We start from the raw sequence: 19,923 nt of genomic DNA on the forward strand, positions 1-19,923 counted from the left end.
CACCGATTTGAGGCTTTAGAACGAATTTGTGGGCCGGAAACTGAGCTTTGAGACGAGGTAACTCTCTTGTCTAACCTTGTAAGAGGCAATTTACCCATAGGTGATTTAAACTGCTATTTGCTTCTAATTGTGGGGGCTACGTACGCATGAGTTGACGTTCGTGCGTAGCTACTAATTATGCTTATGTCCGGATAGTTTAGGACCCAAATCATGAAATACTTATAATGTTTGCACCCTACTTGTTAATTAAAGTGTTCAAAATTATATTGAAACTTGATAAAGAAATTTAAAAGACCGAATTTCTCTTGCTTGAGTTGTGGCAGGTTACTTAGCCGTTAATAGAAAAATTGTGCTTCTTTGTATATTGGCCTTGTAATATCTTTAAATCGGATGTTCATAAAGTATCCTCTCTTCTTGTGGAGTGGGCCGAATGCCTCGGCAGTAGAATAGATGCATCTATGGTTCGTGCCGCTCCACCCTCGGCAGTGTATACATTATACTGGATTAGGCCGTACAACTTCGGCATACATCGTGCGTGATAATACTCGAAGCCTAATTATACTTGATATTATTTTATGGCTTGAGAGGGGTTAAAATTATTAATGACAGAAATTGACCTGGAATTTACTATTAGTGAAAGAATGATTTATTCACTGCTTGTTATTGAGTTATTATTATTATTTACATGATCCATGCTTATTTGAATTTCTGTATTTTATTGTTAGCCCATAGTAATTGTCAATATCGACCCTTCGTCACTACTTCTTCGAGGTTAGACTAGATACTTACTGGGTACATGTTATTTTTGTACTCAAGCTATACTTCTGCACTAATCGTGCAGGATCTGAGGCAGGTGCATCTGTTAGTCATACCGGCGCACATCCCCGTTACCGTGAGGCATAGCGGTGAGCTGCTTCCTGAGCCGTCCTGCAGCACCTAGAGTCTCTCTTTTGTACCTATTTTCTGTCTACTTTATTTCGGATGGTAGTTAGAGTTTTGTATATTCTACTAGTTGCTCATACACTTGTGACACCAGGTCTTGGCACACATACTAGTCGATATTATGGTTTTGGAGTATTTATGCCGCTATATTTGCCCACTTATCTGCCTTCGTTTTATTTTATTAATTTTTCTACTCCTTAACATATTAATAAATGGAATTTAATTACTTGGAAACTTATTAAAAAGTAGCAATCACATGGTCAGTTCACCGTTGGCTTGCCCAGTGGCGACGTTGGGTTCCATCACAGCCTATAAGAAAAATTGAATCGTGACATCATCAACCAATGAACTCAGATAAACCAATGATATGAAAATGGTACGGCACCACCCTTCGTGCTTTTACTCTCGCCCTCACCGTGTAATAATGAATAAATGAGATAAATGGCACGATATCACCCTACTTGTTTTTACTCTCTTCCTCACAATGTAATAATATATAAATGAGATAAATGGAATGGCATCACCCTTCGTGATTTTACTCTCTTCCTCACCATGAATAAATGAGATAAATAGCACAGCATCACCTTCGTGATTTTACACTCTTCCTCACCATGAATAATGGATAAATGAGATAAATGGCACAACATCACCCTTCGTTTATTTACATTCTTCCTCACCATGTAATGATAATAAAAATATGTGTCACGACCCAATTTCTCCTATAGGCCGTGATGACCCCCAATGTCGTCGCTAGGTAAGCCAACGGTGAACTAGCCAAGTATTTATTCTTTTTAATAATTTCAAAGTAGTTGATTTTTGTTTATTAAGTAAATGAGAAGTGAAAAATTTAATAAAGTGAAGCGTAAACTTATAAAAGAGCAATACGATGAAATAAATACTCAAAAGACATAAAGTGTCTACTAGCATGTTCCCAAGACCCGGTGTCACAGGTGTATGAGCAACTAGTAGAATATACAATACCCCTATGCTACTGTCTGATATAGGATAGATAGAAAGTAAATACAAAAGAGAGACTGCGGGTGCTGCGGAACGGACTCAGAGAGCAGCACCACTATGCCTCGGTATAACGGGGGTGCGCGCCTGATGGACACCAGATGCACCTGCCTCAGGTCCTGCACGATTAGTGCAGAAGTATAGTGTGAGTATATAAACAACATGTACCTAGTAAGTATCCAGTCTAACCTCGAAGAAGTAGTGACGAGGGGTCGACATCGACACTTACTATGGGCCAACAAATAAAATACAGAAATTCTAAATAGGCATGGAATATGTTAGTAATAATATAACACAATAGCAAGCTGTGAATAAATCATTCTTTAACTGACAGTAAATTCCAAAAATCTCCAACTAACACTTACTAACTCCAAATCAATTGCGATCATTAAATAAATTATAACATCTCAAGCCATGAAATAATATCAAGTAATCGGGCTCCGAGTATTATCACGCACGATATATGCCAAGGTCGTACGGCCCAATCCAAAATAATGTGTGCACTGCCAAGGGTCGAACGGCATGAATCATAGATTCATCTATTGTATTGCCGAGGCGAACGACCCGCTCCCATGAGCGTATAAAAGTTTACCTCGCTCGCAGAAGTACTTGCGACGTGAGAGGACATGGATTTCTCAGAGTTATTATGTATTCCTCAATTCTTCCCAAAAAATAAGAAATTAATTTGAAAATTTGTAATTTAAAATCCCTAGTCTTAGCTCTAGTCAAGACAATCAATATGCATGATAAACGCAACTGTACAATTAAAGCATGATGTGGAACTAAGACTACCCGAAAGTCTCATAAAATATAGCTACGCACAGACTCTCGTCACCTAGTGCGTACGTAGATCCCCACACAAGTAATACACAACAAGATACACCTAAGGGGATGAGTTTCCTCTTACAAGGTTAGGCAAGATTACCTCGTTCTAAAGCTCACTTCCGGTCCACAAATCCGCTCTAAAGCCTCAACTTGGTGCCAATCAATCCGAAACTAGCCAAATGTAATATAAATGTATCAATATACACTCAAAGGTTCATAATTTAGCCATTAGAGAAATTACCCAAAAAAAATTGGAAGATCCCTAAAATTCACCCCCGGGCCTACGTGCCTGTATTCCGGAAATTTTTGAAGATAAATTTTACGCATAACCTCACGAACTCAAATCTATAAATTCTATCGAATTCCAGAATCATTTTCGTGGTTAAATTCCATTATTATCAAAACCTAGGTTTTTCAACTAAACCCATAATTTCTACAATTTTACATGTTAAAACCTACCCACAATCTATGTGTTAAACTTACATTGGGTATGAATTACTTACCTTCAATAGCTAGGTGAAAACCCCCTTCAAAGAGCTCCAAAATCGGCCACGGAAATCAAAATGAGAGAAAATGGCCTAAGTACCGTTTTTAAAACAAGTCTCTACCCAGGTATTCCTTCTTCGCGGTCGCGGAAGAGGACTCACGATCGCGAAGGCAAACAGCCTAGGCCCAGAAAATATGACCATCGCAAACACAACCAGGGCCTCACGAACACGGAGACTTGCCTAGCCTACCCTACGCGAACACGAGGGCTCCATCGCGAATGCGAAGACCAATAATGCCTCCCCACCCAGCTCGCCTTACCCTTCGCGAACGCGAAGGTTAGTGACCCAGAGCTTCGCGATCGCGAGCTCCTTTCTACGAATGCTTAGCACAAAATCTCCTCAGCCTAATTATTTCATCGCGAATGCAAGGCCTTCTCCGCGTTCGCGAAGAAGGAAACCAGAACAACAAATAGCAGATTTTTGAACTTAAATCCGGATGGTCTAAAACTCACCCGAGCCACCCGGAATCCCGTCCAACTGCACCATCAAGTCTATAAACATAATATGAACCTACTCGACCTCTCAGAACACGTAAAACAATAACAAAACTAAGAAGCACACCCCAGAACCAAATTGAATCAACTTATGAACTTCAAACTCCTCAACTTACTCCGAACGCGATGAATCATAGTTAGACTACTCGGAATGACGCTAAATTTTTTGCATGCAAGTCTTAAATCTCCATACGGAACTATTCGCAGGCTTGGAATACCAAACGGACCTCGACAACACCAAAACCTACTCCAAACCAAACTTAAAGAGCTTGAAAACCTTCGATGCGCCAACTTTTAATATTTCGCAGAAACGCTCTTGGGTCATTCAAAACCCGATCTGAATATACGCCTAAGTCCAAAACATCATACAAACCTATTGGGACCTTTGAATCCCGAATCCAGGGTCGCTTACTCAAAATGTTGACTTAAGTCAAACTTATCCATTTTAAGCCATTAATAAGGAACTAAGTGTTCCGATTTCAACCTGAACCCCTTCAAACCCAAACTAACCATCCCCACAAGTCGTAAAGCAGGAAAAGCACATACTGAGAGTCTTATTTAGGGGAACAGGTATCTAGAAAGCAATACGACCGGTCCGGTCGTTACAATATGAATTCGTGAAATAAATAATGTCGATAATGTATTTGACATCAAATATAATGCCAAGATACCAAACTTCAACTTCTGAAAATACTCAACAATTATGAAGTAAGAAATAATTACAAATCGGATAATCAAAGAAGTAATAACCTAACCTAAGTATGGATTTCATAATTAACAATGCAATTATAGTCAAGGAAATAAGTTCCACACGCATGCTTTAACCCAACAACAACGCATAAGTACTCGTCACCTCACATATACGTTGTTCCCACACATAAAATACGTAGCAAACAGACTAACAAGTCCTAATCCCTCAAGTCAAGGTAAACCATGACACTTACCTCGCTCCGCAATCAAATCAAAGCTCAACCGGGGCCTTTCTTCTAAAATTCGCCTCCAAACCAATCGGATCTAACCAAATATAGTTCAAACAATTCAAAATAAGCTTTAGAAACAACCCACGAGTGAAAAATATTCAATCTTTAATGTTTTTGGAAAAAATCAACAAAAGTTACTCTCAAGCTTGCTTAGTCAAAACCCGAGATTCATACCAAAACCCAATTATCCATATACCCCCGAGCCTGATTATGTGATTAGTATCGAAATCCGACTTTCAATTCAAGGTCTAAATCTCAATTATACAAAAATCTCCAATTCTACCCAAATCCCTAATTTGTACCATGAAAGAGAATAGATTAAAGGTTAGAAATCAATTAGCCTTGATGGAAATGGAAGAAAATCAGCTAAAATCAACTAACCTATGAAGTGGGGAGGAAAGTCCTCTTCAAAATTGCCTCCAGCCCGAGCTCAAACATGGAAATGGTGAAAATGAAGTAAATCCCGACTTTGGGATATTTAATTGACTAGGTGTCTGACCTTCTTCACGTTCGTGAAGGGCCTGACGCATTCACGATGCACAGCAGCCGAAATAGCCTACACGTTCGCGATGTTTCTCACGCATTCGCGAAAGCTTCTCCCCTCTATCCTTCACGTTCGCGAGCTACGGCTCGCGTTCACGTAGAGTAACAGTGATGTACCTTCCCAGGTCTACTCAACCCTACGCGTTCGCGAGAGGCTGGTCGCGTTCGCGAAGGGTAAACCGCTGATTCTTCGCGTTTGTGACCCAGCCACGGCGTTCGCGATGAAGAAATTCCACCCCTATCTCAGTTTCTACTTCACGATCGCCAGAGTACCTTTGCAATCACGAATTACAAAATGTCAGACACCAGCAACATCAAACCTAGTAGATGCCTAAGTTCAAAAATCACTCTATAGCCTATTCGAAACTCACCCAATGTAACGATCCGACCGACCGTTTTGAGCTCTAGCATGTCGTTCAGCAGTTAGAGGCCATAAGCAGCTTCACTTCAGGTATTATGACTTGTACACATGGTCGGAATTGAATTCCGGGAAGTTCGAAGTTGATTGGAAAGAGAATTCGCATTTTGGAAGCTTTAAGTTAGAGGAATTGACAAGGATTGGATTTTTGAGTAAACAACCTCGGAATCTGGATTTGAAGGTTCTAGCAGGTTCATTTGACGATTTCGGACTTGGTTGTATGTCCGGATCGGGTTTTGCATGACCCTGGAGCATTTCGGCGCCTATTGTGGAAGTTAACATTTTGGAAGAATTTGATAAGTTTGGGTTGAAATGCATTTCAGTGTTATCGATGACCGTTTGGGATTCCGAGTCTAGGAATAGCTTCGTATGGTGATTCTAGTATTGGGAGCGCGATCGGGAGTAGATTTGGAGGTCCGTAGGTCATTTTGGAATCATTTGACGTTAGTTAGAAATTTGAAGGTTTTTGAGAAGTTTGACTGGAAGTGGACTTTTTGATATCGGGGTCGGATTCCAATTCCGGAAGTTGGAGTAGGTCCGTAATGTTGAATATGACTTGTGTGCAAAATTTGAGGTCAATTGGACGTGATTTGTTAGGTTTGAGCATCGAAAGTAGAAGTTTGAAATTTTAAAGTTCATTAAGCTTAAATTGGAGTGCGATTCATGGTTTTAGCATTGTTTGACATGATTTGAGGCTTCGAGCAGGTCCGTGTTATGTTATGGGACTGAGTTGTGTGATTGGACGGGGTCCCGAGGGTTTTAAAGTTCATTAAGCTTGAATTGGAGTGCGATTCATGATTTTAGCGTCGTTTGACGTGATTTGAGTCTTCGAGCAGGTCCGTGTTATGTTATGGGACTGAATTGTGTGATTGGACGGGGTCCCAGTGGGCCCGGATGTGTTTCGGACGTGTGGGAGGAGTTGGAAGAACAACATATTTTCTGGTGTTCTTGACACTAGTTGCAGGTCTCGCAAATGCGAGAGATTGTTTGCAAATGCGAACCTCGCATTTGCGATGAAGGCTTCGCATTTGCGACACTTTTTCCGCATTTGCAATCCCAGCAGACGTTGCATTTGCGATCCTAACAGCTGATCCCAGGCTTCGCATTTGCGAGGCCTCGCATTCGCAAACCTAGTGTAGTAAATGCGACATCAGAGGGTTGTGTCCAGCTCTTTTAATGCAGGATTTAGGCCATTATTTCATTTTACTTCATCCTCTTAGGCGATTTTTGGAGCTTTTGGAAGAGGGTTTTCACCTATAACTTTGAGGTAAGTAATTTCTACACAACATGAGTTAAATACATAGATTATGAGTAGATTAACATGTAAAAATTAGGGAAAATCAAGGGTTTAGGTGAAAACCGAGGGTATTGGTAAAAACAAGATCTAACCACGAAATTTGTTATGGAATGGAGTAAAAATCATATATTCCTGATCCTTAGGTTATGGGTAACAACTCTCTTCAAAACTTTTCGTAATCCGGGCACGTGGGCCCGCGGATGAATTTTTGGAACCTCGCATTTAGGGTTGGGAAATTAGTTTAATAATTAGAATATGAACTTTTGAGCATGTATTGACTAGTTCTTGCCCCATTTGAATAGTTTTGGATCGTTCGGCTCCAATTTGGAGGTTTGAGCGTGCTCTTAAATTGGGATATAGGCTCGGAGCGAGGTGAGTCTCCTTTCTAACCTTGAAAGATGGAATTGTCCCCATAGGTGAATTAATTGGATATGTGCTTCTATTTGTGGGGGCTATGTACGCACGAGGTGACGAGAGTTCATGTGTAGCTACTATTATGCTTAAGTCCGGGTAGTCTAGGACCCAAAAGCGTGCTTTACTTGTAATATTTGCAATCTTGTTGTCAATTCAAAATGCTTAAAATATAACGAACGTGTAAATGAATTTCTAAAAGACTAGACATCGTTTCTTGACTTTCAAAAAAGGGATATTGCCTTTTATTGGATAATTGTTTCCATGATGAATTCTTGATTGACTGTTTGGTGTGTTTATTTATATTTGATCGCGTTGCATGTATGATTCGCGAGCGGGGTAATAGATGCATCTATTGTTCGCGCCATTCGACCCTCTGGCAGTGCACAGTTTAAATATTGTTGGATCAGGCCGTGCGACCTCGGCATGATTTACGCATGCTTGTATTGTTTGCCTTGAAATTAATTGATGTTGATATTTGTTTCTCCCAGGCCTGAGATAAATGTATAAATGACGAAAACGAATTTGGAAATTTTTCATAAAAGAAAGAATTGATTACTTGCCTCATGCTATTGAGTTACAGCCCTTTTTATGAAAATTCACGATTTACTATATTATTGGTATATTATTACTGGACCACTAGTAAGTGTTGAATTCGACCTCTCGTCTCTACTTCTTCGAGATTAGGTGGGATACTTACTGAGTACACGTTGTTTTTTGTACTCATGCTACACTTGATGTGCATTTTTGTTGCACAGGCACATGTACCTCTGGTGGCCTGATGGGCGTAGCAACATGGATGATACGGAGATTTAGGTGAGCTGCATTCCTCGAGGGGACCGCAGCCGGCATAGTCTCTTTCAGTGTATAGTATTTACCTTCTTTCCAAACCTGTATTCCGGACAGTTATTGTACTTCATTTGATTTCCTAGAAAATAGCTCATGTGCTTGTGACAGCGGGTTCTGGGATGAGTATGGGATTATTCAATATTTAGTTTGTTAAAAATATCATCTTATTTCGGTGAAATTCATTATTTATTGTTTAATGTATAAAAAAATGATTTTCATATATACTAAAATGGGAATTTAATTAATTTCTTGGTGTTGGCTTGCCTGATAGTGGTGTTCGGCGCCATTACGACCCTTAGTGGATTTTGGGACGTGACACCCGAGCCCCTCGGACTGCAAAACAAACATGTAAACAAGTGTAATAACATCATATGAAATATCTCGCCTGATCAAAACACCACAATAATACTTGAACTACGAATCGGACGTTAAAATGTATGAAATTTTCAAAGTAACTTAAGTACTTTCAAATTTACGACTGGACGTTCGAATCACGTCAAATTAACTTCGTTTTACACAAAATTTTGCAGACAAGTCATAAATAGTGAAATGAACCTATTCCAATTTCCGGAACCAAAATCCGAACCCGGTAGCAACAAAGTCAACCTACAGTCAAACATAGGAATTCTATAAACCTACAAATAACTAGTTTTCAACAAATCACGTTAAACCAAGTTAAGGACTTCCGAATTCAATTTTGCGCGCACACCCAAGTCTCAAATCACGATACACAGGATGTGCTCAGAAATCGAGAAACATTAAACGGAGTCATCCGAGATCTCGAAACACAAAAATGAAGGTTAAAACTCAAAATGACCTATCGGGTCATCACAATTGTATTATTTGATTATTTTATCATTTGTATTTTACTGAAAATTTAAATAATATAATATTTTTTTTACTAAATCAGAATTTTGAATTCATCAAAAATATAAAAAGATAAGCCTTTTATTATTTTTATAAAACGCCTATCAATATTTTTAATAATTATTAATTTGTGTGTGTATATATATATATATATATATATATATATATATATATATATATATATATATATATATATCCCTTTGAACATCTATTTTTAGCTCCCGTTTGGCTCTAAATTTTAGTAACTTTTTTAAAATCTTTTTGAAAACACTATTTGTATATGAAATATGGTTAATTTTTGGAAAAAAAAGTTGAAAAACATTTTCAAGTTCCCCAAAACTAGTTTAAGGCAGTTTTTGGGTGAAATTTTTTCTTTCACTCACAAAACTTTAATTTTTTTTTCCAAATAAAATATATGTTCAAACACAACTTCAAACTTTCCTAAATTAATTTTTCACACAATTTCAAAATTCTTTTTTCAAATTTCAACCAAATCTATGTCCAAACACTAGCTTAGTCAATTGAATTCGTGAACGTACCTAATAGTATAGTTCATGCATCCATGGGCCAAAGAAAGTGTCGAAAGGGAGAATTGAGATGAAGCAGAAACCCTAACTGACGAGGGAGAGGAGAGGAGAGGAGAGGAGCAGTTATCTGAGAAAAACCTCAAAATGAATGGAATAGTGAAAATGAATTATGTGTGTATCATTACTTGTACAACCTATCTATATATGCATGACTTACTAACATAACCATCTCACTAACCAATCACTCACTTCATTAGCTAACTAACTAACTCACTAATCCTGTAACACATAAATAGACTAAACTACCCTTGCATTCAGGTTACATCTTTTATCCAAGACTCCCCCTCAAGCTAGGTGGTATGAAGACATCAAGCACACCTAGCTTGGACATCAAATACTCATGTTGCACTCGAGGTAGACCTTTGGTTAGGATGTCTGCTAACTGCTCCTTTGTAGCTATATATTTTGTTTGTAGTTTGTACCGGGCCATTATGTATCTTTGCCCTTATAAAATGACAGTCTATCTCAATATGTTTAGTTCGTTCATGAAATACCGGATTATCAGCTATTTGGATTGTTGCTTTACTATCAGTGTAGATGTTCACAAGGAGGCCAATTGTTATACCAATATCTTTGAACAGACCAAGTATCCAAATCAATTCAGCTACAATTGATGCAATGCTTTTGTACTCAGACTCTACAGAGCTCCTAGAAATGGTGCTTTGTTTCATTGACTTCCAGGATATCACGGAGTCACCATACTTAATGAAGAAGCCTGTCACTGACTTTCTAGCGATAGGGCAGGCTGCCCAGTCTGCATCACAGTATGTAGTGATAGAGTTCCTCTATTTGCTAGATAGAAGTATGCCTTGTCCTGGTTAACTCTTAACATATCTGACCACCCTTTGAGCAGCTTCCATATGTGACCTTTTTGGCTCTGCATAAACTGCTTAGTGTCTGAACACTAAATGCTATGTCTGGCCTTGTGACAGTTAAGTAGAGTAACTTCTCTAGTAATCTTTGTTACTTGCTGATATATGTTAGAACTTCATCATCAGTTGCATTAGAGCTGTTAGTGTGCTCATCATACTCCTTAGTGGTTATCTTAATGTGGGCCTCAATAGGTGTTGTTGTTGGTTTTGCAGCTCCCAGCCCAAGCTCAGAGATTAGCTCTAGTGTGTACTTCGTTTGGTGGATTAGAATGCCTTGTGACCTGGCAAACTCAATACCAAGGAAATATTTAAGGTCTCCTAAGTCCTTCATTTTGAATGTCAGCTGCAACTTAATCTTTATCTCAGATATTAATGTCAGATTAGGTCCAGTGATGAGCATATCATAAACATAAACCAAGATGATTATGATATGTTCCTCTGACCCTTTAATAAACAGGGAGTGATCATGTTGACTTTGCATGAAGCCAAACCTCAGAAGTGCTTCAAACAGCTTAGCATTCCATTGTCTTGGTGCATGTTTGAGCCCATACAGGGATTTCAAGAGTCTGCATGCTGGTCTTGCCTTCCCCTAACTCTCAAAGCCCTGTGATAGAGTCACATAGATCTCATCATGTAAGTCTCCTAGAAGAAAAGCATTGTACACATCCATCTGGTGAATGTGCCAATGCTCAGAGGCAGCCACAACTAAGATAGTAACCATCTTAACTATTGGGCTAGATGTCTCTTGATAATCAATGCCTTTATGCTGGTTGTACCTTTTAGCCACAAGCCTGTCTTTAAACCTTTCCAACTCCCCTGTAGCTTTATACTTCATCTTATAGAACCACGCGCACCCGATAGGCACCTTTCCTTCAGGTAAAGACACCACATCCCAGGTGTGATTGGATTCTAATGTAGCAATTTTAGCCTGCATAGCTTCAACCCACCAAGGATCTTGGGCAGCCTGTTCAAAAGTAGTAGGCTCCTGAATAGTAGAGAATGCAGCCAAATAGGCCTGATACTTGAGAAATGCCATCATAGGACACATAATTAGCAATAGAGTAGGGAAGAGATTTGTGCCCTGGTTGTGACACAAAGTCCTTCATCCAGATGGGAGCCTGCCTTGTCCTCAAGGATCTCCTTAAAACATTGGAGTTTTGATCAAGAGGAGGAAATATTGAAGGCACCACATCTGATGCCGATTGATGCTGCAGGGAAGAATCAGCAGTCTCATGCCTAGCAAGAATAGAAGAGAGTGAAGGTTGCTCTTCACCAAAAATGGACAAGTCAGGAGGCAAGAAAATATGAGGTGATGGGGTTGCAATATCTTTGAAGGGAAATATATCTTCCCTGGATGAGACATCCCTGTTGATGAAGAAATAATGGGAAGAAAGATCTAATAGAATGTAGCCCTTCTGAGTATTAGAAAAGCCCATGAGAACAGCTGGCTTATCCCTGGGAAGAAGTTTGTCTATTTCATGAACTTGCTTGGCATAGCACAAACAACCAATTATTCTCAAATGTCCCAGGGCAGGTGCCATACCATATAGCATTTTAAAGGGAGAAAGACCATGAAGAACATAAGATGACATCCTATTTATGATGTACACTGCTACAAGCACACATTGATCCCAGTACTTGATAGGAATATTGGCCTGAAATCTTAAAGCTCTTGTGACTTCTAAGATGTGCCCGTGCTTCGTCTCAGTAACTCTATTTTGCTGAAAAGTATAGGTACAGGTTTTTGATGTATGATGCCGTAGTTCTAAAATAAAGTGTCGTAGTTCTAAAATAAAGTGCTACAAGTAGAGTTGACAAACTCAGAACCATTATCTGACCTGACTGCTTTCACTGTTTTGTTAAACTGAGTTTGAACAAATACAACAAGTTGAGTAAGCACACCACGTCAGATTTGAGCTTCAGCAGAAATAACCAAGTCATCCTAGTGAAATCATCAACAACTGTTAGAAAATACTTATTGCCATCAAAGGTTGCACAGTTATATGGACCCCAAACATCAAGACGTATTAGATCAAATGCAACAATAGTCATAATACACCTAGAAGGGAATGACAACCTGGTTTGCTTAGCACAGGGGCATACACTACATTTATTGATAGCGTCATTGATACTAGCTAGTTTGGCAGTAAACAGTTTTATAAGAACAATACTGGATACATGGCCTAGTTTTTTATGCCACAAAGCAACATCAACATTAATGTCACCATGTCTTGACTTTATTCCAGCAACAGCTAAGAAGACTGCAGTGAGCTTCTTACCACCATGTCTCTGCAGGAAGTATAGACCATCTCTTTCCCTACCAATCTTCCTCACCCTGCCACTGAATTCCTGAAATACACATAAATCATGAGAAAGTGAGGTAAAGAATTTAAGATCTCTTGTCACTTTGGAGACTAATAATAAGTTGAACTTGAATTGTGGTACATAGAAAACTTCTTTAATAGTGCTTCTGTCTTAAATATTATTGTCACCAGTGTGTTTACCGATCCCCGTGCTTGTATAGAAGAGGAGCCTGCCTGAACTTGAGGACCATTATGACCATGTGCCTGAGAATACTTAGCACCTTGACTTATAACGTGTTGGTGACTTTGATATGCAGGCATATGATGCATTGGTATATTCTGAGGAACATGGTTGGAGGTATGGTTGGAGTATATAGGCATAGTGTACCCAGGTTCTACCATTACATTATAAGCCCCAGCTCCCCCTTTCTTTTTGAATTTTTAATCTGGTGGATAAACTATTATTTTGAAGCAATTTTCTTTATTGTGGCCCTTCATCTTGCAAAACTCACACTAGATGTTATAATTCTTCTTGAACTTTGGATGGAAACTAGGCTTACCACTATATAGTGCAGTTGAGTCATAAGAATGTGCATTTACAATGGGTGAAGGTCCTAAAACTCCAACAGAAACAGCTACATCTCTTTGACTCTCATCACTCATGAGCATAGCATATGCTTGGTTCATTGAAGGAAGTGGCTTCATCATAAGAATTTGACTACGAGCTTGAAAATAAGAGTCATTCAAGCCGTTAGAAACTGATACACCTTTTGCTTTCCTAGGTGTATTACAAATTCCTTTGACTTGACACAATCACAGCCAGGAGTGGGTACTACAGATTCAAAACTCATCCCAGAGGTCCTTGAGCCTTGAATAATAGACAGAGATAGAAGAAGTACCTTGACTTAAGGTAGCTATTTTCTTGTGCAAATTATAGCAATGAGTGTCATTCACTTTATCAAAGCGCTCATGTAGATCCATCCACACTTTCTGTGCACGAGTGGCATATGCAATACCACTGATGAAGGTTGGTGCAACTGAATTCATCAAACATGACAACACAATTGCATTGCATCTTTCCCATTGATACAAATACTTCTCATGAAATCACTCTTTTGGCCACCTGCCATCTACAATTTCAAGTTTATTGCGGCCAAGTAAAGCAATACGCATAGATCGATACCATAGGGAGTAGTTATCAGTGCCGGTAAGCTGAAATGAAATCAATGAAATTCCACTTGTATCGCTAGGAGCTAGATATAGAGGATGTGTGATTGCAACTGTAACACCTTCCTCAAATTCATTATCGGAGGATGCATGCGATGCATTTTCAGTTGTGACAGTTGCATTCTCATGTTCCAAATCATCAATCGCCATTGTTGAGTTCTTTGGAGTTTCGAATCAGAAAAATCGAGATCTCAATTGACTCGATAATACAGAGAAGAAGATAGAGCAGAGGAGAAGACAGATGATCGATTTGCGAGCTTCAATTCAGAGCTCGAGCTCTGATATCATGCTGAAATAGAGAATTGAGATGAAGCAGAAACCCTAACCAACGACGGAGAAGAGAGGAGAGGAGATGAGAGGAGCAGTTATCCGAGAGAAGCCTCAAAATGAATGGAACAATGAAAATCAATTCTCTGTGTATCATTACTTGTACAACCTATCTATATATACATGACTTACTAACTAACATAACCACCTTACTAACCAATCACTCACTTCATTAGCTAACTAACTAACTCACTAATCCGGTAATACATAAATAGACTAAACTACCCTTACATTCAGGTTACATCTTTTATCTCAACAGAAAGTTGTTCTCCTTGGTCTTTATGGTGACCCAACAACTGAGAAACACAAAAGAGTCAGCAACAAGTGCACATATAGCCATTCTCAGGGATGCTATTTAGAGATTAGTCAGTACTTATTTTGTCTTGAAATTTTAAACTAAAAATCATAACTTCAACACAATTCAGGATATTTTTGTCCCTAAATTTGAATCGAAAAACACAAATTTAGGAAGCACAGGCTAATTCTTAAACAACAGTCCTTTAGAGTGGCTACGCGGTGTCATTTCTACCAAAAGAGTCCATGACCCGGATACAAACCAATTCCCAAATCAGCTCTGTCGAAACCCTAGCTGACCGTTGTCCTTGCGATTCACAATCCTAAGATGTTGTAATCCTCGCCATTTATATCCCATCCGGGTTGGGTACATTCCTTGGACCCAAATGTATTGCTCTTTCAGTTTCAGCTTCGGTTTCAATCTAGGTATTGCAATTTTGGGGGTAAATAATATATTTTTTTTGTAGGAATCAAGAATGTGGAAAGATCCCATTAATTATAATTTTGGAAATCCTTTATTGCAATTTTCTACATTGTATAGAGACAGGCACAAAACATTCTGCAATAGCAAACTTACATGGCTCCTTCTCTTCAGGAAACAATCATTTTCTTTCTTTTGTTTCATCTCAGTTTTGTATTATTAAACTTTCACATTTTTGTCTTAATAAAATGTATGTAGTTGTTTGGTTACTTAATAGTGCTTATATTTGGTGCACAGGGTGTAAAGCTGAAAAAGGAAAGGGACACAATACAGTTGTAATTTCAACGAAGATAAAATGGACATGAAAAAGCAAATGTAGTTGTAAGCAATTGACTAGAAAACTAAATTTGTTTAAGTTTTAGAGGTGATAACCAATGTCTATTTGAAGAACAACTAGAATTAGATCTATAATCTCTTGCCAAGACCACAACTTTTGCTTTAATGCAAGATGAGTCATTTTTTTTTGTGTGTGTGTGGGGGGGGGGGGGGAGCTTTAGATGAAATTGCTTCTTGCATTAGCTGGCATGTAATTCAGGGGAAGATGAGGTGGTTCTAAATAGTATTTTCCGTTTATTCTATATGAGTCCTCAAACATTCCATGTGTTTCTCCTGAGTGGTGGTAGTGGTTTGCAAGGTTTGAAGCATGTTATGCCATTGGTCGGTGTAAAGGATCATATTGGTCTTTAAGTTTGGGACGTAAAGGCCACTTCACTTTCTAAATGTGTGTTTGTGTGTGTCTGTATCCTTATAATGGTAAAGGCGAGCCCTCTACAACAGATGATACAAGGAGAAAGTTAATGCAGATTATTTCAGCAGATAAGATTCCACTGTTATCTTCTGACTGATACCTTTTTATTTCTTTTTTCATGACATTTCTTATCTTCCTCCGTATTTCATTTGATAACATTTGGTATTTCTTTTTCATGGCATTTATTCAAATAAAGAGATAATTGATGTTTCTTGATATACTCTAAGATCTGATTAGATGCTCATTTGGCCTTTTATCTGGCTCTTTGTTTGGTGAACAAATAAGAATCACTAAATAGACTAGTGTGTTTTTTATAAAGGAGATAGACTAGCGTCAATGTACAAGGAGATTACGTAGGCGAATATGGACTTTCAGCTTCCTGGTTGGGCACTACGCAAAACGGGAGGTAAATAGAATTAAAAATAGGGTATCTGATCCAGTCCTGTCTAGAAAATTGTTGGCCAGATCAGGAAGTATAATCTCACATAAAATTCTGGATAACTAATTTACTATTGCTAATTTAGTTTCCGCATAACTAGTACAACATTTGGTCTCCGGTGTAAAAATATGCATTACAAGTACATCTTCTGTTGTGGTACTAAAATATGTATAGCTAATACCAACATAATTTATGCGTGAATCGATGTATTATCTTGTGCGGGATAGGATATGGAAAATAATAATGTATTAGCGATACTTGGATAAGAGTATCTAGAAGCATAAATAATGCTTTTAAAGTAGGCAATTCCTGCATAACAATCAATGTAGTATTATTCATCTCATAACAATCTCGACATTGTCATTTACCGCATAAAAATCCTTTATCATGATCCCTGCATAAACTAGTCTGTGAACCAAATGACCTCTCAAGGTACGAATTGTGTATGCCTATTTCCTATACGAAGACCTTGAGGACATGCAACAAGTGGCAGTAAGGGTGACATGTTTCTTGGATGGATGTCTCTCCAACTCTTTTAAACCAAGTATTATCATATTCGTATTCGGAATTATTCTTTTCATGAGAATTGCTATGTATGCCAAAAATGTGGTGGTCGGACTTTGTTATGGTCTTATCTATCTTTATCACAAACCAAGTGCAATGACTGCTTAATCTTTGAGGAGATATTGGCATATCGCAGTGTCAACCAGGTTGTACTCTTTGCTTGTTCTCTTGTCTGAGCCTATTGTTTGCGATTTTCTTACCCTTCATAGGTGGTATTATTTGCTATAGGGTGTAAATAGGTAATCTATTGATCTATTTTCTTGTGAATTTGTACTCCTGATGTTAAGCCAAATTTACGATAATGGTAGCTGGTAGTTTCCATTCATTACATTTGAAATCCTTAATGACCGTCGACTTAGCTTGTAGAGTCACATTAATTAGGCACTCGTATGATAGTTAAAAGTATATTAATTCAACCACAATCAATCTAGGAGGCTGCTATAATCTGTCAATCTTAATTCTTAAACAAGAATAGAGAGAATCACCTTTCTAGAGATCACACACTTTATATCGTGATTTTGGTGCCAAAAGTAGTATTGGAAAGATGTAGAAATAAATGGTAGCTTAATAATTCAGCAATGTAAGTGCAGTTGTAAAGAAGGAAGATATGACCGTATCTGCATGCTACTTTGTCCCACATCGTCTCAAAAGCAAGAATTAATTCCTTCGTTATACCTATTTAGCGGTCTCTAATTATGAACTTTTACACATAGCTATTGGGCCCGCTTAAGTGCGGGCCCTTGATGGCTCACATCACCTTGTAGTAAGGTCCCTTCCAAGAGTTGCAGTATGCTGGAAATCTTGTCCGTGAATTTGCTGGCACCTATGGATTCAGGTAATGTAACTTCTCCTTCAAGCCCTTCTTCGTTTAATTTGTTTTGTCCTTTTTCTGATTTTTCTTTTCTCTGATTTTTGTGATTATTGTTTATCCTTAACTTTTTATTCTTGGTGTTTGCCTCTAAGTTTCCTTTCATTCTGTCTCTTTTCTTAACTATGAGCCTCATGTTTTTCCAATTTCTCTGTTATTCTTTCTTTATGTTGAAATAAATTTTGAAAGAAAGATAAATCTAAGCTTTAACACATATGAAGCTGCTTGTTCTTCTTTTCCATTCTTGTACATCTATGTTGAAGTCTTCATTCTTTTCTCTTTCTAGTCTGGCTCTTAAACCTCTGTTGAAAGCTTCATCTGAACAAGAACAGAAAAGGCATGCACTGACTAATTTAACGGTTTTGTTAACCCAAATATTGGGAACTTTCACTTGTTTCCCTCTTAATCTGTGTTTCTCCTGAATGGTTTGGATAGAGAACGAGTTTTGAATGTATATGCTCCTGAATGGTGATTTGAAACGAGTGGACTCTTGCTTCCTGTACTGAGAATCTTAGATAAGATCTCTAAGTTAATCAAATGTATAGTTCTAAAATTTTCTTATGGGATGTTTAATGATAGTTGACATTTTTAAACACAAGCCATAGATAACAAAAACCACATGCTTTATACTACCAAGTGACAACTGGGTGTCTGGCTTCTTATTTGCCAAATCTTCTGTCTTTTTCCTGTTATAAAGACATTAAACTAGCTTTACCCCATACTAATAACATCTCAATTTTTCTATCCTTCAAAGATGAAGTAGTTCAGGGTGATTGGCTGAAATCCAGTTTGGTTAACTCTAATACCAAAAGAAACTCATCCTCCTGGATATGAGCAGTGATTCGTCATTATTTTTTTGATTTGTCATATCTGCTAACCTTAAGTGTCTGATAACTCTTAAATGTGGACTTTGGCGCATTTGTCCTTAGTTTCCTTCAGCATGCTCATTCTGTCATTCTGCCCTGGAATGGTATGGAAGTTGTTGCAGCAGCCTCTTCACAAAACTCTGTATGCACACTCCTTGATGACAATGCATGGTAATGTGTGACAATGTATAGTTACAATATTGGCAACTAACATGTCTCTGATTCGAAATAAAATTGTCTATAATTTTATTAATGAACTCGTTATACATGTCTCTGTCATTATACAACAACTTCTTCTTGTTGTTGTTATACAACAAGTATACCAAAAAGTAGAGAACCTACACTTAATCTATACAAACTGGAACCTCGTGGATGCACTAAAAAGTTACATCTTAACTCTCTTATTGTGCCTGGCATCATTCACTGTACTCCGAACCAATTCAGTACTCTCACCACAGCTGTGTTTCCACTTTGCAATGTAACAGGAGGTAGCCCACATTCACAACTGAGCATTTGCACATGAAGCATCAGCTGACAGCTAACATATGCAATTTTGCGCTTTCTCATTTTCCCGGCTGTCAGCACCGCACCCGAGTTTCAAGCACCAATCTGATAAACAGACCTTTCTTGGAGATTGAAGCAAGACAAAAGTTGGCTAGTGGCGCAGAAAAAAGCAAACACCAAGCTGATAAACAACACCTTTCTAAATGTAGAATGCTGCACCAGATTGTTAAGGTGTACTGTTAAAAAATTGTTTTGGTCATGTTCTTTGTTTTTTTGGTAACTCATTTTCTTTTCTTGTTTGGAGATTGAAGCAAGACAAAAATTGGCTAATGGCACAGTATGCGCGCATATTATATACTTCTTTTGCTATTTTGGCATATCTGTTGAAGTTTTCTTATGGATGGATACTGCATGTGACTGTGATACGACTAGAAAAAAAAAATACATAAAAAGCTGATGAAGTTCAACCATAAATTTCCTCTATTTATGAGGGAAAAAGTTAGTTATGTCTAATCTTGCGGATTAATGAGCAAATGCCTGAGCTGTGATGTTAGTGTAGTAATACAAAATTTGAGGTTTTGGAACTGCTCTTCTACTTTTATGGCTCAAATTTCAAATAATATAAAGTCCATATTGATTGAAAATCTGACACAGG

The 19,923-nt window shown here is 38.2% G+C and overlaps 1 long non-coding RNA gene across 2 annotated transcripts; it reads left to right on the forward strand.

Annotated features, from left to right (window-relative positions):
* On the forward strand, positions 14,988 to 19,667 carry LOC109223869. Of its 2 annotated transcripts, XR_002067668.1 has the most exons (3): positions 14,988 to 17,865; positions 18,828 to 18,935; positions 19,250 to 19,647. It is a non-coding gene; the product is annotated as an uncharacterized LOC109223869 (long non-coding RNA). The 2 variants fall into 2 exon arrangements; XR_002067669.1 differs by lacking the exon at positions 18,828 to 18,935 and having other exon boundaries at positions 14,995 to 17,865; positions 19,250 to 19,667.

Source organism: Nicotiana attenuata, chromosome 1 (assembly GCF_001879085.1).
Source record: "Nicotiana attenuata strain UT chromosome 1, NIATTr2, whole genome shotgun sequence".
In the NCBI taxonomy this organism is placed as follows: Eukaryota; Viridiplantae; Streptophyta; class Magnoliopsida; order Solanales; family Solanaceae; genus Nicotiana; species Nicotiana attenuata.